This window comes from Procambarus clarkii, chromosome 55, assembly GCF_040958095.1.
Source record: "Procambarus clarkii isolate CNS0578487 chromosome 55, FALCON_Pclarkii_2.0, whole genome shotgun sequence".
Lineage (NCBI taxonomy): Eukaryota > Metazoa > Arthropoda > Malacostraca > Decapoda > Cambaridae > Procambarus > Procambarus clarkii.
The window spans coordinates 22210844-22232277 of record NC_091204.1 but is presented as its reverse complement, the minus strand read 5'-3'; the positions used below and the strand labels follow the sequence as shown (position 1 = coordinate 22232277).

The window sequence follows — 21434 nt, the reverse complement described above, 5'->3', positions numbered from 1 at the left end:
AGGTTCGGTCATTTATCTACGTTAATTTTAACTCCAATAAAAAAATATTGACCACATACATAATGAAATGGGTAGCTTTATCATTTCATAAGAAAAAAACTAGAGAAAATATATTAATTCAGGAAAACTTTTCTTATTAGGCAAATCGGGCCTTGAATAGTAGGCTGAGAAGTGTGTTCTGGCTATTAGGTACGACATATATATATATATATATATATATATATATATATATATATATATATATATATATATATATATATATATATATATATATATATATATATATATATATATATATATATCGTACCTAGTAGCCAGAACACACTACTCAGCCTACTATGCAAGGCCCGATTTGTCTAATAAGCCAAGTTTTCATGAATTAATATTTTTTCGACTACCTAACCTAACCTAAGTTTTTCGGCTACCTAACCTAACCTAACCTATAAAGATTGGTTAGGTAGGGTTGGTTAGGGTCGGTCATATATCTACGGTAATTTTAACTCCAATAAAAAAAATTGACCTCATACATAATGAAATGAGTAGCTTTATCATTTCATAAGAAAAAAATTAGAGAAAATTTATTAATTCAGTAAAACTTGGCTTATTAGGGAAATCCGGCCTTGCATAGTAGGCTAAGAAGTGCGTTCTGGTTACTAGGTACAACATATATATATATATATATATGTGTGTGTGTGTGTGTGTGTGTGTGTGTGTGTGTGTGTGTGTGTGTGTGTGTGTGTGAGAGAGAAGTGAGTGCATACAAGTGAGAAATAAACACACAATGGACACCAACCCCTGCAAAGTGACTCAAACCCAGAAAGGACAGGTGTTTGCGCTCCTGACCATAACTGATACGTTTGACCACTACACCACTCAGATCCTTCAAAAGGAATCGAAACTTCGGGGTTTTTGAACATCATTTCGATCCCCCAAGGACACCAGAGTGGTGAGGGTCAGAATACGTTTTTCATCAAGCAATTGCTGGTAATGCAATTTGCTTGATAAAAAACGTATTCTGACCCCTCACCACTCTAGGGTCTGGCAAAGTATATTTTCTCTGCTTCTCTTCTCACACTGACATATTCATTCCTGGTTCTCTGGTATCTCTCTCTGTCTTCTAGTGTTCTGTTATTTCGGAAATTTCTCCACGCCTTTTTTGTTCAGCTCCTTTGCTTCTATACATGCCCTATTAAACCACGGATTCTTCTTTTGCTTCTCGGATTTTTCCTTGTGGGTCTGGATAAACCTGTTTATCCTGTGAACTGTTTTCTGTGTTGACTGTGCTGAAAACTCATCAAAAAACATCGCTGTGCCAACTGCTGTACAGCTGTGAGTTGGAACAACATCACATGTGCACAAGGCTAGATAAGAGGTCAGTTGCTGTTGTATTTGTGCACTGTTGTGAACTTTTGCATTAAAATGGTTGTGTGCTTTGCAAAATTAAAGTAATTACAATGAATTCTTAACTAACACACACACACACACAGTGCAGTAAGTGTTTAGTATTCTGAGGAACATTAAAGTGATAAGTTTACATTTATACAGTAAAAATGGCAAATATACATCAGTTTCGTGCATATGATCCGGACTGACCAGACAAACCTGTCAGAAAGGTGGAAGTGAGGGGATGGGTTGTCACCATCTAAACCTTCTACTAGTGTACGTGCACGTGATGCTCGAAGAGCACTGAAGCACGTGAATGACCGTGCACGAGGACTAGTTTTGGCAACCCATTCCCGAAACATCCCGTGTATAGGCTCGCTGAAGAGCCTAGGTCATCGGCATTCCTAATATGTTACAATGGCCGTTGTAGCACATTTGTGGAAACAATTAGAGCGAGTAGCAGCTTTTATTGTAAAGAAAGTGAGGGAGATAGAGAAGCGAGACAGAGGAGCGAAAGGAAGGCGTGAGGTACCAACCGCTTCGTCTCCCTGCGAGTCAAGCATGCTGGCCTGTGGTTGGTATGTAGGAAAAAGTATGTTTTTCCCTGATTGGTTAGTTTGAGGTGGACCGGGAAAAGCCAGCACTCCTTGCCGCCTAACATCAAGACGCCATTCTGCGCTAGCCTCTAGACTCGTAGGACGTGGTTTCTCTGGGTCGACCAGCCCAGTGAAACTACTGTCCCTAGCGGCTCCTACTACGTCTACATTATCTACCAACATCGACGTGGGTCCGTTGGAATGCAGCAGAATCCGGGAACTCACCGTATTTGCGTGTGTGTGTAGTAATCAGATCGTTAGAAGTGGGTAAAAGTGGAAACGAGCAGGTAGCAACAGACTCATGTCTCCATCTCCGTTATCAATCAGACTATCTGATCTCCTGCTAGTGTTTTGTAGCAGTGGAGTGATCTGGGAATATTTTGCAAGTGTTCAGGGCAGTTTTCCCATAGAAATTCGTGGGAATTTCGGTAGTCAGTGACGGAGAGTGTTTGCCGCAATCTTGTATGAACGTCACGCTTCGTCCCGAGCCAGGTACGAAGCCGTCTGAGTGAGGATGTATACCAAACGGACCTAGTGGCGAGAGACTTCACGCCGGTCTACTCAGCTAAGCTTAGCGCACTGCCGCCTAGTGACGTGGTGGCCACCCACTACAAGAACTCCAGCAGTGTGTTTGTGTATGGTAGGAATTGTGTGCGTGAGCCGAATCAATAATTGAGTAAGTACCCCCTGTGTGTATTTGGTGATTATTATCTCTAAGCCTGAATTCGAGGTCAGGTGTTCTGCCGCGTTGTCTCTAGCACCTTAGAGGTGAAGAGAGGTGCGGGCACGTGAGATTTTCACCCTTATTTATGTCCTTGTCAGTAGCGAGGACTTGAACTGTTGTGTACAGTAGTACGTGTGTGTGCACACACGGGAACACATTATTCATATATTAGACGAGGACGTGAGGGCGGTCCTAGTGTGTTTTATACTCCATTCTGGTGGGATTTTATGTATTTACATTTTCTAGGAGGATTTGTTTTTGTTATGTCCCAGGTCCGTGTAGTCTTTTGCAGGAGAGGAATCCAGTTCCAGTCATCAGTGCACGGTAGAGTGTCAGTGTGGTAACACCAGGGTTTTCCTGGCATTAGATTATTGTGGATTAATACCAGTGTGTGTATATTACAAGTGTAGTGTTCCCAGAGCTGTGACAAATGTGATTATATCTATATATATATATATATATATATATATATATATATATATATATATATATATATATATATATATATATATATATATATATATATATATATATATATATATATATATATATATATATATATATATATATATATATATATATATATGCGAACAAGCCTGAATGGTCCCCAGGACAATATGCAACTGAAAACTCACACCCCAGAAGTGACTCGAACCCATACTCCCAGAAGCAACGCAACTGGTATGTACAAGACGCCTTAATCCACTTGACCATCACGACCGGACAAAATGAGGTGATAGCCGAGGCTATTTGAACCACCCCACCGCCGGCACTCGGATAGTAATCTTGGGCATAGCATTTTACCAAATCACCTCATTCTTTGGGGCACACGTGAGGAACACAAATTCGCATTTGTGTTCCTCACGTGTGCCCCAAAGAATGAGGTGATTTGGTAAAATGCTATGCCCAAGATTACTATCCGAGTGCCGGCGGTGGGGTGGTTCAAATAACCTCGGCTATCACCTCATTTTGTCCGGTCGTGATGGTCAAGTGGATTAAGGCGTCTTGTACATACCAGTTGCGTTGCTTCTGGGAGTATGGGTTCGAGTCACTTCTGGGGTGTGAGTTTTCAGTTATATATATATATATATATATATATATATATATATAAATATATATATATATATATATATATATATATATATATATATGTCGTACCTAATAGCCAGAACGCACTTCTCAGCCTACTATTCAAGGCCCGATTTGCCTAATAAGCCAAGTTTTCATGAATTAATGTTTTTTCGTCAACCTAACCTACCTAACCTAACCTAACCTAGCTTTTTTTGGCTACCTAACCTAACCTTACCTATAAATATAGGTTAGGTTAGGTTAGGTAGGGTTGGTTAGGTTCTGTCATATATCTACGTTAATTTTAACTCCAATAAAAAAAAATTGACCTCATACATAGAGAAAAGGGTTGCTTTATCATTTCATAAGAAAAAAATTATAGTAAATATATTAATTCAGGAAAACTTGGCTTATTAGGCAAATCGGGCCTTGAATAGTAGGCTGAGAAGTGAGTTCTGGCTACTAGGTACGACATATATATATATATATATATATATATATATATATATATATATGTCGTACCTAGTAGCCAGAACGCACTTCTCAGCCTACTATGCAAGGCCCGATTTGCCTAATAAGCCAAGTTTTCCTGAATTAATATATTTTCTCTAGTTTTTTTCTTTTGAAATGATAAAGCTACCCATTTCATTATGTATGAGGTCAATTTTTTTTTATTGGAGTTAAAATTAACGTAGATATATGACCGAACCTAACCAACCTTACCTAACCTAACCTAACCTATCTTTATAGGTTAGGTTAGGTTAGGCAGCCGAAAAAGTTAGGTTAGGTTAGGTTAGGTAGGTTAGGTCGTCGAAAAACAGTTAATTCATGAAAACTTGGCTTATTAGGCAAATTGGGCCTTGAATAGTAGGCGGCTGAGAAGTGCGTTCTGGCTACTAGGTACGACATATATATATATATATATATATATATATATATATATATATATGAATGAAAACTCACACCCCAGAAGTGACTCGAACCCATACTCCCAGAAGCAACGCAACTGGTAACTACAGGGCGCCTTAATCAGGGCGCCTTAAACAGGGCGTTCTGTCTAGGTACCTCACCTGGGATTCTCCCACAACCGAAATTCGCTTTGGTACCGCCTTGACTTTCTTAGCAGCCTGAGGGGCCTGTGCTCCGCCGTTCCTCGCTGCAGGCGCACTACAGCACTCGTCCTCCAACACGGCAAGTGAATTTGCCATCCTTAGGCGTCAGTAGGCGGCCTTGTCAAGGTCTTCTTAAGACCCCTGTCTTTCACTACTCTCCACGATGAGGTCTCGATGAGGTTGTGTTCTTGTCTATGTCCGAAATGAGGATGAGAAAAAGTACTGGAGCAAGCACAGTACCCTGGGGGACTAGCTCGTATCTTGTAACCCTATCATCATTACCTAACCTCAGAACTTTACATTTATCAGCATTAAACTGCATCTGATTCGCCCTGTAGTTACCAGTTGCGTTGCTTCTGGGAGTATGGGTTCGAGTCACTTCTGGGGTGTGAGTTTTCATTCGCATATAGTCCTGGGGACCATTCAGGCTTGTTCGCATATATATATATATATATATATATATATATATATATATATATATATATATATATATATATATATATATATATATATATATATATATATTATTAAATATGACCGAAAAAGTAAGATTAATAATTCTAACACGAATTTTCTCAATCTTTCGTACATTTCTTTTCACTGTTGGAGGTAAATCAAAAATCAATTCTCCAAAATTCATTTTTATTTCTAGTCTGACGCGACACGAGCGCGTTTCGTAAAACTTATTACATTTTCAAAGACTTTAGTTCACAAATACACAACTGAATAGAACTTACGCATCTCCGATTTTATATCTACATTTGAGTGAGGTGGAAGGGGTGATGTCGCATTAACACAAGACAGAACAAGAGGTGGCGTTAATAGGGTATTAATTTCATCAACACAAGACAGAACAAGAGGTGGTATTAATAGGGTATTAATTTCATCAACACAAGACAGAACACGAAACAATGGATATTGAATAGAAGTGTTTGTAGAAAGCCTATTGGTCCATATTTCTTGATGCTTCTATATTGGAGCGGAGTCTTGAGGTGGGTAGAATATAGTTGTGCAATAATTGGCTGTTGATTGCTGGTGTTGACTTCTTGATGTGTAGTGCCTCGCAAACGTCAAGCCGCCTGCTATCGCTTATTTAATAATATATATCTACAGGAAAGACTGCTACCAAAATATACTAATATATATATATATATATATTTTGGTAGCAGTCTTTCCTGTAGACATATTTTATTAAATATGACCGAAAAAGTAAGATTAATAATTCTAACACGAATTTTCTCAATCTTTCGTACATTATGCTTCACTGTTGGAGGTAAATCAAAAATCACTTCTCCAAAATTCATTTTTATTTCTAGTCTGACGCGACACGGGCGCGTTTCGTAAAAACTTATTACATTTTCAAAGACTTCACAAATACACAACTGATTAGAACTTGCGTTTCCCTGATTTTATATCTACATTTGAGTGAGGTGGGAAGGGTGATGTGGCATTACATTTGAGTAAGGTGGGAAGGATGATGTGGCATTAGAGGATATTAATAGGGTATTAAAAGTATCAACACAAGACAGAACACGAAACAATGGATATTGAATAGAAGTGTTTGTAGAAAGCCTAATGGTCCATATTTCTTGATGCTTCTATATTGGAGCGGAGTCTTGAGGTGGGTAGAATATAGTTGTGCAATAATTGGCTGTTGATTGCTGGTGTTGACTTCTTGATGTGTAGTGCCTCGCAAACGTCTAGCCGCCTGCTATCGCTGTATCTATCGATGATTTCTGTGTTGTTTACTAGGATTTCTCTGGCGATGGTTTGGTTATGGGAAGAGATTATATGTTCCTTAATGGAGCCCTGTTGTTTATGCATCGTTAAACGCCTAGAAAGAGATGTTGTTGTCTTGCCTATATACTGGGTTTTTTGGAGCTTACAGTCCCCAAGTGGGCATTTGAAGGCATAGACGACGTTAGTCTCTTTTAAAGCGTTCTGTTTCGTGTCTGGAGAGTTTCTCATGAGTAGGCTGGCCGTTTTTCTGGTTTTATAGTAAATCGTCAGTTGTATCCTCTGATTTTTGTCTGTAGGGATAACGTTTCTATTAACAATATCTTTCAGGACCCTTTCCTCTGTTTTATGAGCTGTGGAAAAGAAGTTCCTGTAAAATAGTCTAATAGGGGGTATAGGTGTTGTGTTAGTTGTCTCTTCGGAGGTTGCATGGCTTTTCACTTTCCTTCTTATGATGTCTTCGATGAAACCATTGGAGAAGCCGTTATTGACTAGAACCTGCCTTACCCTACAGAGTTCTTCGTCGACTTGCTTCCATTCTGAGCTGTGGCTGAGAGCACGGTCGACGTATGCGTTAACAACACTCCTCTTGTACCTGTCAGGGCAGTCGCTGTTGGCATTTAGGCACATTCCTATGTTTGTTTCCTTTGTGTAGACTGCAGTGTGGAAACCTCCGCCCTTTTCCATGACTGTTACATCTAGAAAAGGCAGCTTCCCATCCTTTTCCGTCTCGTAAGTGAAACGCAGCACGGAACTCTGCTCAAATGCCTCCTTCAGCTCCTGCAGATGTCTGACATCAGGTACCTGTGTAAAAATGTCGTCAACATACCTGCAGTATATGGCCGGTTTCAAGTTCATGTCGACTAAGACTTTTTGCTCGATGGTACCCATGTAGAAGTTTGCAAACAGAACACCTAGGGGAGAACCCATAGCGACCCCATCTACTTGCTTATACATGTGCCCATCCGGGCTCAAGAAGGGTGCCTCTTTAGTACAAGCTTGGAGTAGTTTCCTCAGAATACTTTCTGGCATGTCAAGAGGAGTACAGGAGTCGCTGTTTACCAACGTACCTGTGGACGAGACAATCGGAATGATAGCCGACAGAGTGTATCGTGATCCAGCCTGTACTCCTCTTGACATGCCAGAAAGTATTCTGAGGAAACTACTCCAAGCTTGTACTAAAGAGGCACCCTTCTTGAGCCCGGATGGGCACATGTATAAGCAAGTAGATGGGGTCGCTATGGGTTCTCCCCTAGGTGTCCTGTTTGCAAACTTCTACATGGGTACCATCGAGCAAAAAGTCTTAGTCGACATGAACTTGAAACCGGCCATATACTGCAGGTATGTTGACGACATTTTTACACAGGTACCTGATGTCAGACATCTGCAGGAGCTGAAGGAGGCATTTGAGCAGAGTTCCGTGCTGCGTTTCACTTACGAGACGGAAAAGGATGGGAAGCTGCCTTTTCTAGATGTAAGTCATGGAAAAGGGCGGAGGTTTCCACACTGCAGTCTACACAAAGGAAACAAACATAGGAATGTGCCTAAATGCCAACAGCGACTGCCCTGACAGGTACAAGAGGAGTGTTGTTAACGCATACGTCGACCGTGCTCTCAGCCACAGCTCAGAATGGAAGCAAGTCGACGAAGAACTCTGTAGGGTAAGGCAGGTTCTAGTCAATAACGGCTTCTCCAATGGTTTCATCGAAGACATCATAAGAAGGAAAGTGAAAAGCCATGCAACCTCCGAAGAGACAACTAACACAACACCTATACCCCCTATTAGACTATTTTACAGGAACTTCTTTTCCACAGCTCATAAAACAGAGGAAAGGGTCCTGAAAGATATTGTTAATAGAAACGTTATCCCTACAGACAAAAATCAGAGGATACAACTGACGATTTACTATAAAACCAGAAAAACGGCCAGCCTACTCATGAGAAACTCTCCAGACACGAAACAGAACGCTTTAAAAGAGACTAACGTCGTCTATGCCTTCAAATGCCCACTTGGGGACTGTAAGCTCCAAAAAACCCAGTATATAGACAAGACAACAACATCTCTTTCTAGGCGTTTAACGATGCATAAACAACAGGGCTCCATTAAGGAACATATAATCTCTTCCCATAACCAAACCATCGCCAGAGAAATCCTAGTAAACAACACAGAAATCATCGATAGATACAGCGATAGCAGGCGGCTAGACGTTTGCGAGGCACTACACATCAAGAAGTCAACACCAGCAATCAACAGCCAATTATTGCACAACTATATTCTACCCACCTCAAGACTCCGCTCCAATATAGAAGCATCAAGAAATATGGACCATTAGGCTTTCTACAAACACTTCTATTCAATATCCATTGTTTCGTGTTCTGTCTTGTGTTGATACTTTTAATACCCTATTAATATCCTCTAATGCCACATCATCCTTCCCACCTTACTCAAATGTAATGCCACATCACCCTTCCCACCTCACTCAAATATAGATATAAAATCAGGGAAACGCAAGTTCTAATCAGTTGTGTATTTGTGAAGTCTTTGAAAATGTAATAAGTTTTACGAAACGCGCCCGTGTCGCGTCAGACTAGAAATAAAAATGAATTTTGGAGAAGTGATTTTTGATTTACCTCCAACAGTGAAGCATAATGTACGAAAGATTGAGAAAATTCGTGTTAGAATTATTAATCTTACTTTTTCGGTCATATTTAATAAAATATATATATATATATATATATATATATATATATATATATATATATATATATATATATATATATATATATATATATATATATATATATATATATGAATGAAAACTCACACCCCAGAAATGACTCGAACCCATACTCCCAGGAGCAACGCAACTGGTAACTACAGGGCGCCTTAATCCACTTGACCATCACTGCCGTCAAAAGGAAGTGATAGCTGAGGCTATTTGAGCCACTTCCCCGACGGCAACTCGGATGGTAATCTTGGGCATAGCATTTCACCAAATCACCTCATTCTTTGGGGCACACGTGAGGAACACAAATGCGAACAAGCCTGAAAGGCGCCCTGTAGTTACCAGTTGCGTTGCTCCTGGGAGTATGGGTTCGAGTCATTTCTTGGGTGTGAGTTTTCATTCGCATATAGTCCTGGGGACCATTCAGGCTTGTTCGCATATATATATATATATATATATATATATATATATATATATATATATATATATATATATATATATATATATATATATATATATATATATATATATATATATATATATATATATATATCTATATATATATATATATATATATATATATATATATACATATATATATATATATATATATATATATATATATATATATATATGTCGTACCTAGTAGCCAGAACGCACTTCTCAGCCTACTATGCAAGGCCCGATTTGCCTAATAAGCCAAGTTTTCATGAATTAGTTGTTTTTCGATTACCTAACCTACCTAACCTAACCTAACCTAACTTTTTCGGTTACCTAACCTAACCTAACCTATAAAGATAGGTTAGGTTAGGTTCGGTCATATATCTACGTTAATTTTAACTCCAATAAAAAAAATTCACCAACATAATATAATAATATTATGTTGGACATTGTCTTCTGTGTTGGCATCGATATGTTCTTGTCTTGTTCTTACTCTCATGGTGGGTAGAGTAAATAGTTCCGTGATTTGGGTGTTCATGGTAGGTCGCTCTATTCTTATGTGAATTGCCTCAAGAATTTGTAATCTTCTTGCATCTTGGACAAGAACATATCGATGCCAACACAGAAGACAATGTCCAACATAACAGGCCAATTACACTGGATTAACCTTTGTGTTTAGATAGGAGATGCCTTGTATGGGCCAATAAGCCTTCTGCAGCCTCTATGTTTCACCTCACATTTATCCCTTATGTATCCCCCCATGTTTTCACCTTCATTGTATTATCACCTGACCCAGTGCGGGTATAAAATCAACTAGTATTGGAAGATCTGTTCACTTGAGAATGAACCATGGAGGTTCGAAACGTTGTGCAAATTATATAAATAAGTGTAATACACTCTATAGTAAATCACTTCTTTTCTTCACCTTAAAAGTACGAAAATGAGTTTTGGAGAACTCCTATTTCAATTAAGCCCTGATGCTAAGAAAATAGTTAGAGGGATAGAAGCCCTAAACCAGAAAATAATAAATACAGAATATGCGGTCATATTCAATGAAACATGTTTGAAAGAAAACCTGCTACCAGTATACACCAATATATATATATATATATATATATATATATATATATATATATATATATATATATATATATATATATATATATATATATATATATATATATATATATATGTATATATATATATATACATATATATATATATATATATATATATATATATATATATATATGAATATATATACATGTATATATATATATATATATATATATATATATATATATATATATATATATATATATATATATATATATATATATATATATATATATATAATGGATGGTCCCCAGGACAATATGCAACTGAAAACTCACACCCCAGAAGTGACTCGAACCCATACTCCCAGGAGCAACGCAACTGGTATGTACAAGACGCCTTAATCCACTTGACCATCACGACTCGACAAAATGAGGTGATAGCCGAGGCTATTTGAACCACCCCACCGCCGGCACTCGGATAGTAATCTTGGGCATAGCATTTTACAAAATCACCTCATTCTTTGGGGCACACGTGAGGAACACAAATGCGAACAAGCCTGAATGGTCCCCAGGACAATATGCAACTGAAAATTACACCCCAGAAGTGACTCGAACCCATACTCCCAGGAGCAACGCAACTGGTATGTATTAACTGGATTAAGGCGTCTTGTACATACCAGTTGCGTTGCTCCTGGGAGTATGGGTTCGAGTCACTTCTGGGGTGTGAGTTTTCAGTTGCATATTGTCCTGGGGACCATTCAGGCTTGTTCGCATTTGTGTTCCTCACGTGTGCCCCAAAGAATGAGGTGATTTGGTAAAATGCTATGCCCAAGATTACTATCCGAGTGCCGGCGGTGGGGTGGTTCAAATAGCCTCGGCTATCACCTCATTTTGTCCGGTCGTGATGGTCAAGTGGATTAAGACGTCTTGTACATACCAGTTGCGTTGCTCATGGGAGTATGGGTTCGAGTCACTTCTGGGGTGTGAGTTTTCAGTTGCATATTGTCCTGGGGACCATTCAGGCTTGTTCGCATTTGTGTTCCTCACGTGTGCCCCAAAGAATGAGGTGATTTGGTAAAATGCTATGCCCAAGATTACTATCCGAGTGCCGGCGGTGGGGTGGTTCAAATAGCCTCGGCTATCACCTCATTTTGTCCGGTCGTGATGGTCAAGTGGATTAAGGCGTCTTGTACATACCAGTTGCGTTGCTCATGGGAGTATGGGTTCGAGTCACTTCTGGGGTGTGAGTTTTCAGTTGCATATTGTCCTGGGGACCATTCAGGCTTGTTCGCATTTGTGTTCCTCACGTGTGCCCCAAAGAATGAGGTGATTTGGTAAAATGCTATGCCCAAGATTACTATCCGAGTGCCGGCGGTGGGGTGGTTCAAATAGCCTCGGCTATCACCTCATTTTGTCCGGTCGTGATGGTCAAGTGGATTAAGGCGTCTTGTACATACCAGTTGCGTTGCTCCTGGGAGTATGGGTTCGAGTCACTTCTGGGGTGTGAGTTTTCAGTTATATATATATATATATATATATATATATATATATATATATATATATATATATATATATATATATATATATATATATATATTTATATATATATATATATATATATATATATATATATATATATATATATATATATATATATATATATATATATATATATATATATATATATATATATATATATATATATATATATATATATTAGCTGTACCCAGCCACGCGTTGTTGTGAGCCACAGTAATCTTTCCCCGTTTCCGAGTGCTCCCCACCATTCCCTTGCCATCCCTCGTCCTCCCAACTGTTCCCAACTCCCCGATCCCTTAGTCCTCCCCACCATTCCTCCCTCCCCCGTCCCTTTGTCCTCCCCACCAGTTCGTATGCGAACTGAACGTTGTGTTAAAATTTTAAAGCAATGGGTGAAAAACTTTCGGAAATAAGCGATTTTGAACATACAGACATTTCCATTTTTATTTATATAGATTATATAGGCCGATGTTCCCCGCCCAACAATGCCATAGGCAAATACTTCACCTAAGAATTTCATAGGCCCATGTCCACACCCCGAACAATTTCATAGGCCCATGTCCACACCCCAACAATTCTCTAGGCCAATCCTCAACCAAACAATTCAATAGGCCTATATCCAAACCTGAAATATATAATTCACCCCAACAATTCCTTAGGCCTATGTCCACACCCTCAACAATTGTATAGACCTGTTTCCACATACCAACAATTGTATGTTGGGGCTGTAAGACAATGGTGGAGCAGAAAGTACTCAAGTACTTACAAAGGATGATGAGAGTGTGAGGAGCAAGGTGGTCAGGTGGAGCCAGGTGATTCCTTTTTTCAACACAGTTTTGTTTCTCTCTCGTGGTATATCCTCAATGTCTTCAGCGGTGTGGCCTCACCACACACTTATACGGCCATAAGTGTCCTGAGAGTACTGTGGGAGGGTCAATTTGGCAGGTACTCTGGTCACAGGACACCGTCTCTAAGACAGTGAGGAGCATCAATGTTATCTTCTTCTTGATGGTAGCTGCAGTTCTTCTTATCAGAGTTGTTATCTTGTTGTTGGTGATTAAGTGGCGACATTGTTATCAGTTGAGGAGTGGCAGTGTTATCTCACGGGTCGTCTACACCTCGTGTAGCAGCTTACTTTTGTTGAGATGATGTCACTCACTCGCTTGCCCGCCATCTTGCTCCGCCTATTTTCTTTGGTTACTGATCCTTGTCGAAACTGACTTTTTAACTTTATTTATTTATATATATACACAGGAGTTTATTTATATATATATATATATATATATATATATATATATATATATATATATATATATATATATATATATATATATATATATATATATATATTGTTGGGGTGAAAGGGTGTTATCTGTTATTCTCGGTGAGCAACCGTATCAGAACTTATCCTGGCAAGGTCACCAATGTTGGGGTAAAGGTAATATCGTTCCACTCTCTGGTGGTGAACAACAGTTATCTCAAGGTCACTCACCGTAGCCCTGCGGGTCTTCACTCTATCCTCACGGCGCCACTGCACGCCAGGAGAGTATCCCAGTCAATCCCAACTGGCCTCTGATTGATAAGGAGTGGGAACACAACTCATAATCTTAACTGTTATGTGCCCGTCCCAACACTAGGGCTTTACTATTAACCACAAGGTCGCCAACTGGTGTTTTCGGTGTCCAGTAACACTTCAGTGGACTGGTTGAATTGTGGTATCCTTGACAAGGTCACACCCAATAGATCAGGAATCAGGCAGGTACTTACTTTTATCACTCTTGCTTTCAAGTATAATATAGCCACAAGATAAATGGAGGGGATGATATCAAACACAAAAGTATTTTGTAATTTACTTAAAATTCATTCAAAGATGTCACAAGGTCATATCAATTAACCCTTAAACTGCGCATGGCGTATATATACGCCCTGAGTAACATGTCCCATGGTGCGCATGGCGTATATATACGCCATAGGGTGCCAGGCCTGATTCAAATGGCCCACGGCTACACGGGGTTCACAGTAGCTTCCTCAGGGCTCTTGTAAACAGATGCCATTTTAAAAAAAATCGTGGGCAATATTCTCAGGTGTGAGAGGCACAGTACTGTTGGAGCAGCCAAGGCCGGCGCACGCAGCATGAGCGAACAGCATTGATGTTCAGCTTGTGACCACAGCATCGCCGAAAAATGTCAAAATAAATATATAATTGTTATTATTTAGCGATGACAATATTACAGATGACCAATGACTGTGATATAAATAACCAGGGTTGTGATAATAGCAGGATTGTTGTAATAATTAGCGCTGTGGGAGGAGTGATGCTGAGAGACTGAGGGAGACAGCATCGTTTACTGACTGTGTGGCTACCTGTTATTGTTTGCATTCACCATACCAGGTCAGTGGTTCTCTATGGTGAACACAAATGTAGATACTTATTTATAATGTGTGTATTAGTGTAATAACAGCAAAAGGATTATGCTGGGAGGAGCCATATGGGTGACGGAGGTTACGTCGTCTGCACGATTTGTCTAGCTGTTTAGAGGGTGGCCACTATGCTCTTTGGGCGCACTACAAGCTTAGGTGTACAGTTACGGTGCATAAAACATGTAGATATTTATATATAATATGTGTATATAGGGTAATAACACTGCAACAGGTATTGTTGGGGGAGAAAGTTTAGTGCGTGTGACCTTGAAAGAGTGAGGGAGCCGCCAGCCACCATCTGTGTCTAGCGACGACTCTTAGTGCCTGAACTAACTATATCAGCTTAGCTGTACAGTTGTGGTGAACAAAATATATACATACTTATATATAACGTCTGTATATAGTGTAATAACACCACAAATGGTATTATTGGGGAAGAAAGTTTAGTGCGTGTGTTGAGGGAGTGGCAGCGAGTGGCTGGCCGGTGTGTGGCGGTAACTCCTAGTTGCTTTTCGACTCTCAATACCAACTTAGTGGTTCGTTATGGTGACCAAAACATGCCAATACTTATATATAACCTGTGTATAAAGTGTAATAGCAGCAAAGCTATTTGTTTATTGTTTTATAAACATAATAATTGAATCACTAATATGCACATCATACTTTTGAGTATAGCGATTATTAACTACTTTTATTATATAAATATATTACAATACACACTATTGAATAATATTACTGCAAAAAGACTAAGAAAAAATAAATCGGAGACATTGAAACAATTAGGTAATAATATCTTTGTGGCAACTCCCATCTGTCAACGCGGGTGACGCTGACCGGCTCTGACGACCGCTCTGTCAACGCCCACTTTTTGCCAGACTTCCTCGGTCAATTGCGCCCAAAATATGTCACCTACGATTTTTTTTTTCCGTGCTCAGGGGACGCAAGTTAACATGTTTAGAAGACGAAAAAAATTTTTTGAATTTTTGTTTTCTTGCGCACAGGGGTGTAAATGTCCCAAGGACCCCAGAGCAATGTAAGGGTTAATAATCAGCTGATCCAGGCGGGAGTCGGTCGTTCCCACGTATATTATATGCTCACTACAGTGGCAACACTTTTCCCCTCTTGTCAATGTCACGATCAGCTGAGCGCCCCCATTCTGCGCGAAAGTTTATTGCTTGTTTCTCTAGCGGCACGCGCGCTGTTTCTTTACGTTCTCAAAATCACTAGAAGCTCGCACACTCGATATTTACAACAATAGCACGTATTATTTCGCTACACTGTACTTGGGCTCTAAGCAATCTTTTCTATAACAAATGCGACAATAATTTACTGTAATGGTTTTACTCACTGCCCTTCATGTAATGGTAACTTATGGATTACTTAACACTGGAGTTCTCAGTACTTCCTTTCGTGGGCGATAACACAATAAATCACTGCACTCACAAATGGTTAATCAATGCACGAACATAGACATATATAATATAGATAAATCGGACATCAATAAATGGTAAATAAATAGTTTCTGGGCACATAGCCTAACTTCCAAATACTGGCATAATATTATATATAATTTCTCACTATATGTTCACATTAAAGTATCATGAAAGATATTCAAAACACAGTAAATTCATCACTTATTCCGGGTGCCTGTACACACCAATAATAATATATATAAGTATCGTGAGTACTCTTGATAGTACTGTCCTGCACACTGGTGCCTTACTGTGACATTGGTGAGCCTTGCTCTTGACATACAAAATCCTCAGGCTGAATAATATAGCCGAATAATATAGCTGACTAAGGGAAATGGGGAGGGAAACTAGAACCACCTACTTTCACCTATCCTCCGATGAGAGTTGAGTCGTAGCTCCTGGTCCTGGCTCCTGCCTTGTGTCGGGAACGCCCCCACACACACGATGTCGTGTCCTCCAGGAACCTCAACCAATGTCCCACCGTTAGCGCGTCGTCTCCGTGCCTTCTTCCCAGCAGGTCCGTGCTCCTCCTCGACTTCTTGTAGGGTTGGAGTCGGTCTCCTGGCCGTCGACTTCTCCCAACTACGGCTGTCCGCCTACTTCTCGGCTGCAGTCGTCCGGATTCCCAACTAGTCCTCTTCTTCCTCTGCTACCCAGTGGCTCTGGTCAGCCACTACGCCATCACGAATGGGTGAACTGCCTCAGACGTCGCCTACGTCACTGCACAGACTTCACTTCTCCTTGCACAGTACCTGTCCTGGAGCACTTGTTGCTCAATAACCGTCGATTCCTTCTCTGGTTCAACACATGAACTAAGGAAGACCTCACAGAGTACTGGCAGACTTCAGGTGACGCGTAAATCTACGGGAGCGGGAAACAACTGTCAAACTGATAGGACCAATTGTCGCACGTCCAACCTCCTTGACGTGTCGTGTGTGACTGATGGCGCCAACGCGGCGCGCTGCCCGGACCCCCTTTCCTTCATGACGTCACTTTCGCCACGGGAGGTTTTCATTGGCTCCCGGTGCCACATTGCTGTTGGTGACCAATCCGGTGTCACTGACGTCACACAGTTTTGGCGGGGAAACAGGAGAGCCAACGCCATCTTGGCTTCCTAAAGGGCCTAAACCACAGGCCAAAATATTACTGTTTCACAAATTTCTCGGCTCTCCGAGAACACTCCACTCTCCCACATATATCAAATTGATGCCTGCGACCTAGAGAACGCTTGGGTAAAGTGGACATGACTCTTACTGCAGGCGTGGGAGAAATATAAGGGGGGGGGGGGAACACCGTCACAATATATATATATATATATATATATATATATATATATATATATATATATATATATATATATATATATATATATATATATATATATGTCGTACCTAGTAGCCAGAACGCACTTCTCAGCCTACAATGCAAGGCCCGATTTGCCTAATAAGCCAAGTTTTCATGAATTAATTGTTTTTCGACTACCTAACCTAACCTAACCTAACTTTTTCGGCTACCTAACCTAACCTAACCTATAAAGATAGGTTAGGTTAGGTTAGGTAAGGTTGGTTAGGTTCGGTCATATATCTACGTTAATTTTAACTCCATTAAAAAAAATTGACCTCATACATAATGAAATGAGTAGCTTTATCATTTCATAAGAAAAAAATTAGAGAAAATATATTAATTCAGGAAAACTTGGCTTATTAGGCAAATCAGGCCTTGCATAGTAGGCCGAGAAGTGCGTTCTGGCTACTAGGTACGACATATATATATATATATATATATATATATATATATATATATATATATATATATATATATATATATATATATATATATATATGTCGTACCTAGTAGCCAGAACGCACTTCTCAGCCTACTATTCAAGGCCCGATTTGCCTAATAAGCCAAGTTTTCATGAATTAATTGTTTTTCGACAACCTAACCTACCTAACCTAACTTTTTCGGCTACCTAACCTAACCTAACCTATAAAGATAGGTTAGGTTAGGTTAGGTAGGGTTGGTTAGGTTCGGTCATATATCTACGTTAATTTTAACTCCAATAAAAAAAAATTGACCTCATACATAATGAAATTGGTAGCTTTACCATTTCATAAGAAAAACATTTGAGAAAATATATTAATTCAGGAAAACTTGGCCTATTAGGCAAATCAGGCCTTGCATAGTAGGCCAGAAAGTGCGTTCTGGCTACTAGGTACGACATATATATATACAAAAAGGTACAAAGAGTTTATAAGAGAACATAGCATTGATGTCTTCATATTCTTGCAAAGCCACTAGCACACAGCGTTTCGAACAGGTTCTTAATCAAACATAATTTTAAGTAGGTAAATTGTAGCTAAATTGAGAAAAGTTAACAAGTACATTGTAAGAAAATTTGAAGAAAATTAGTAGGTACAATTTAGTAAAATTTGAGGATTATTTCTAGGTACATTATAGCATAATTTGAGGATTATTTCTAGGTACATTGTAGTAAAATTTGCGTTCAACATAACAACCATGATATATGTGATTACAACGGTGAAGTTATATGGCTTAGACACATATTTTGGAGTAGCACACGATACAGTGCGAGTGTGAAGCACTAGGTAGAAAACTATGAAAAATGAAATTAGGCACTTTTGGTGTTACTTTTGAATAAGCGGTAGGATGGACAACTTTCTAATTCGTTAGGGAGTGAGTTCCATAGACTATGTCCCTTTATTTCAATAGAGTGCTTATACAGAGTTAGTTTGACTTTGGTGATATCAAAGAGATATTTATTTCTGGTATGATGATAATGGGTTCTATTACATCTGTCAAAGGAAAGTTTCAGATCAGGGTTTGCATCTAGGAACAAGACTTTTTACATGTAAATGGTTAAGTTTATTTCATTTATTATGCACTCCAAACTCATCCTGTGGGCGGTAGTGGAGAGTGTTACAGAGGCACATAATAGACTCAGGAACTGAGCCCCAAAATTCATATAGCTAAGCAAGTTACAAACTTGATGAACTAGTTACAAAATTCAATGCACATCGTCACATCAACAATGGGCTCGAGACCGACCACAAGTACAGTTTTTAATTTAAGCAACTGACATATGTGGAGGGCTAGTGTCACAATTGATATGTTTGTCCTACACGCCGTCCCCATCCAATAAACAGGAGTGGATTGGTTACAATCTCTCAGATAATACCTACAGTTAGCAAACTGGGGATATTTGGCCACGACTTCTGGCAGTTGATCACTTTGAATGATGTATTTACACATCTCTTGAACATTTATTATAGAGTTGTCTCTGAATTCACGCATTTTTTCGCACTGCATCACATAGCGACGGAGGGTGTGCGAGTGGTTTTCTTGACACATTTGACCATGTAAATGGCACAATAAAATGTGTGCAGTGAGTTTATGTTCAGAATGTTTAGAGATTTAAACAGAGAGGGCTGTGTGTTATCTGAAAGCAAAGTTTGTTATTGTTCTGATAGCAGACTTTTGCTGGGTGATGATGAGCTTGAGGTAGTTTGCAGTGGTTGAACCCCATGCACAGATACCGATAGGGGATAGATTAGCGCGTAGTATAATGAGAGGAGAGCAGAATTTGGAACATATCTATTTTAGAGTGTATTTCGACCGCTTCTGTAACTTTTTTATAATGTGTTATATGTGGGTACTGAAGTTGAGTCTCTTGTCTAAGTATAAGCCAAGGAACTTTCCAGCCTTTTTATTGCCGATGTTAGCATTGTCTATCTGAAGCTGAATTTCATTTGTTGATAGGCTTCCAAATAATATGTAGTAGGCGCATTTTATGTTTAGTATGAGTTTGTTGGTGACCATTAATGAGTAGACTTTTTTAAATTCACTTTTACAACATTATTTAGTTTGTGTGGGTTGGGGTCTGACTAGATGAAGGTAGTATCATCAGCAAATAGTATAGGTGTATGAATGTTAGACATTAGACAGATCATTGATGTATACAAGTAAAAAGAGAGGTCTTAGGATGCTGCCCTGTGGCACTCCTGTAGTTAATGTTAGAGTGGGGGAGGTTATATCATTGATGGCTACATGTTTGTGTCTATCACTAATATCAAATATAGTTCAGTGCAAGGTCTCGGATTCCTTAATGGCGAAGTTTAAGTAAGAGGTAGTTATGGTTAACAGTATCAAAGGCCTTTCTCAGGTCAATGAAGAGTTCAATTAGAAACTCATTTTTGACAAGGCCAGTGGAAATTATATCAAGCAGACTAGTAATTAAATCGTTGGTATTCGTTTGGGAGCAGAAGCCAAACTGACAGGGACTTAGTATGATGAATTTTATGAGGTAGAAGTAGAGCTATTTATAAATATTTTTTTCAAATATTTTTGGAAATATATGTAGATTTGATAATGGTATGTAATTGTTTATATCTGCCGTATCACCTCCTTTATGAACTGGCGTTACTTGTGCCTTTTTTAAGGATATCAGGGGAATGTATGACACTCTAGAGATTTATTGAATAGCAGAGCTATGGGTGGTGCAAGGGCATGGAAGGCACTTTTATGGTATAAATGGTATATCATTAATGTTTCCAGCTTTGGTTTTTAGTGAGTGAATGATAGACATAGCATCTGTTCGGCTGACTGGTGAACGGAGAAGAGAGCTTGGATAGCTGCGTGAAAGATATGTAGTAACATGTGTTTGGGTATGCGGGATTTTTCTGGCAAGGTTTGCGCCAACTGATTTTAAAGAAGCTATTAATTTCTGTTGCCGTTTCTAAATCTGTTGCAGGTGTATAACCATCCTTGGAGAGTTTCTTCTGCTTGATATGTGATTGCTGTTTAGATCCTAAGGTGTTAGCGATGGCTTTCCTTGTGCTTTTCATGTTTCCTTTTACTTCTTTGGATCTACTCTTATAATCGTAAATTTTCGCTCGTCTAATTATACTGGTAAGCATTGATGAGTATCTCTTAACTACTTCTTTAGTAGTAGTAACTATAGGCCCATCCTAAGTTTTTTCATATGCATGTTTCTTGATGAATGCTTTGAATATGTCACTTGTGAGCCAGGGGTTGTTTAATCTTTTTGCAGCTCCTTGTTTGGTGAGGAGAGAACAATGAGTGTTGTAGAGGCTTAGAGTTTTGTAAAGGAAGATGCTGGCTAATGAATTTATATCC

At 39.2% G+C, this 21434-nt stretch overlaps 1 protein-coding gene across 4 annotated transcripts in view; it reads right to left on the bottom strand.

Annotated features, from left to right (window-relative positions):
• The window catches only part of LOC123751325 (methyltransferase-like protein 27), a 233598-nt gene extending 220221 nt beyond the window's left edge, over positions 1 to 13377 (bottom strand). For all 4 annotated transcript variants that reach the window (XM_069305541.1, XM_069305540.1, XM_069305543.1 and 1 more), the window contains exon 1: positions 13151 to 13377. The gene's annotated coding sequence lies outside the window, so the exon portion shown is untranslated. The remainder of the gene's footprint in view (positions 1 to 13150) is intronic.
• Positions 13378 to 21434: the final 8057 nt, after the last annotated feature.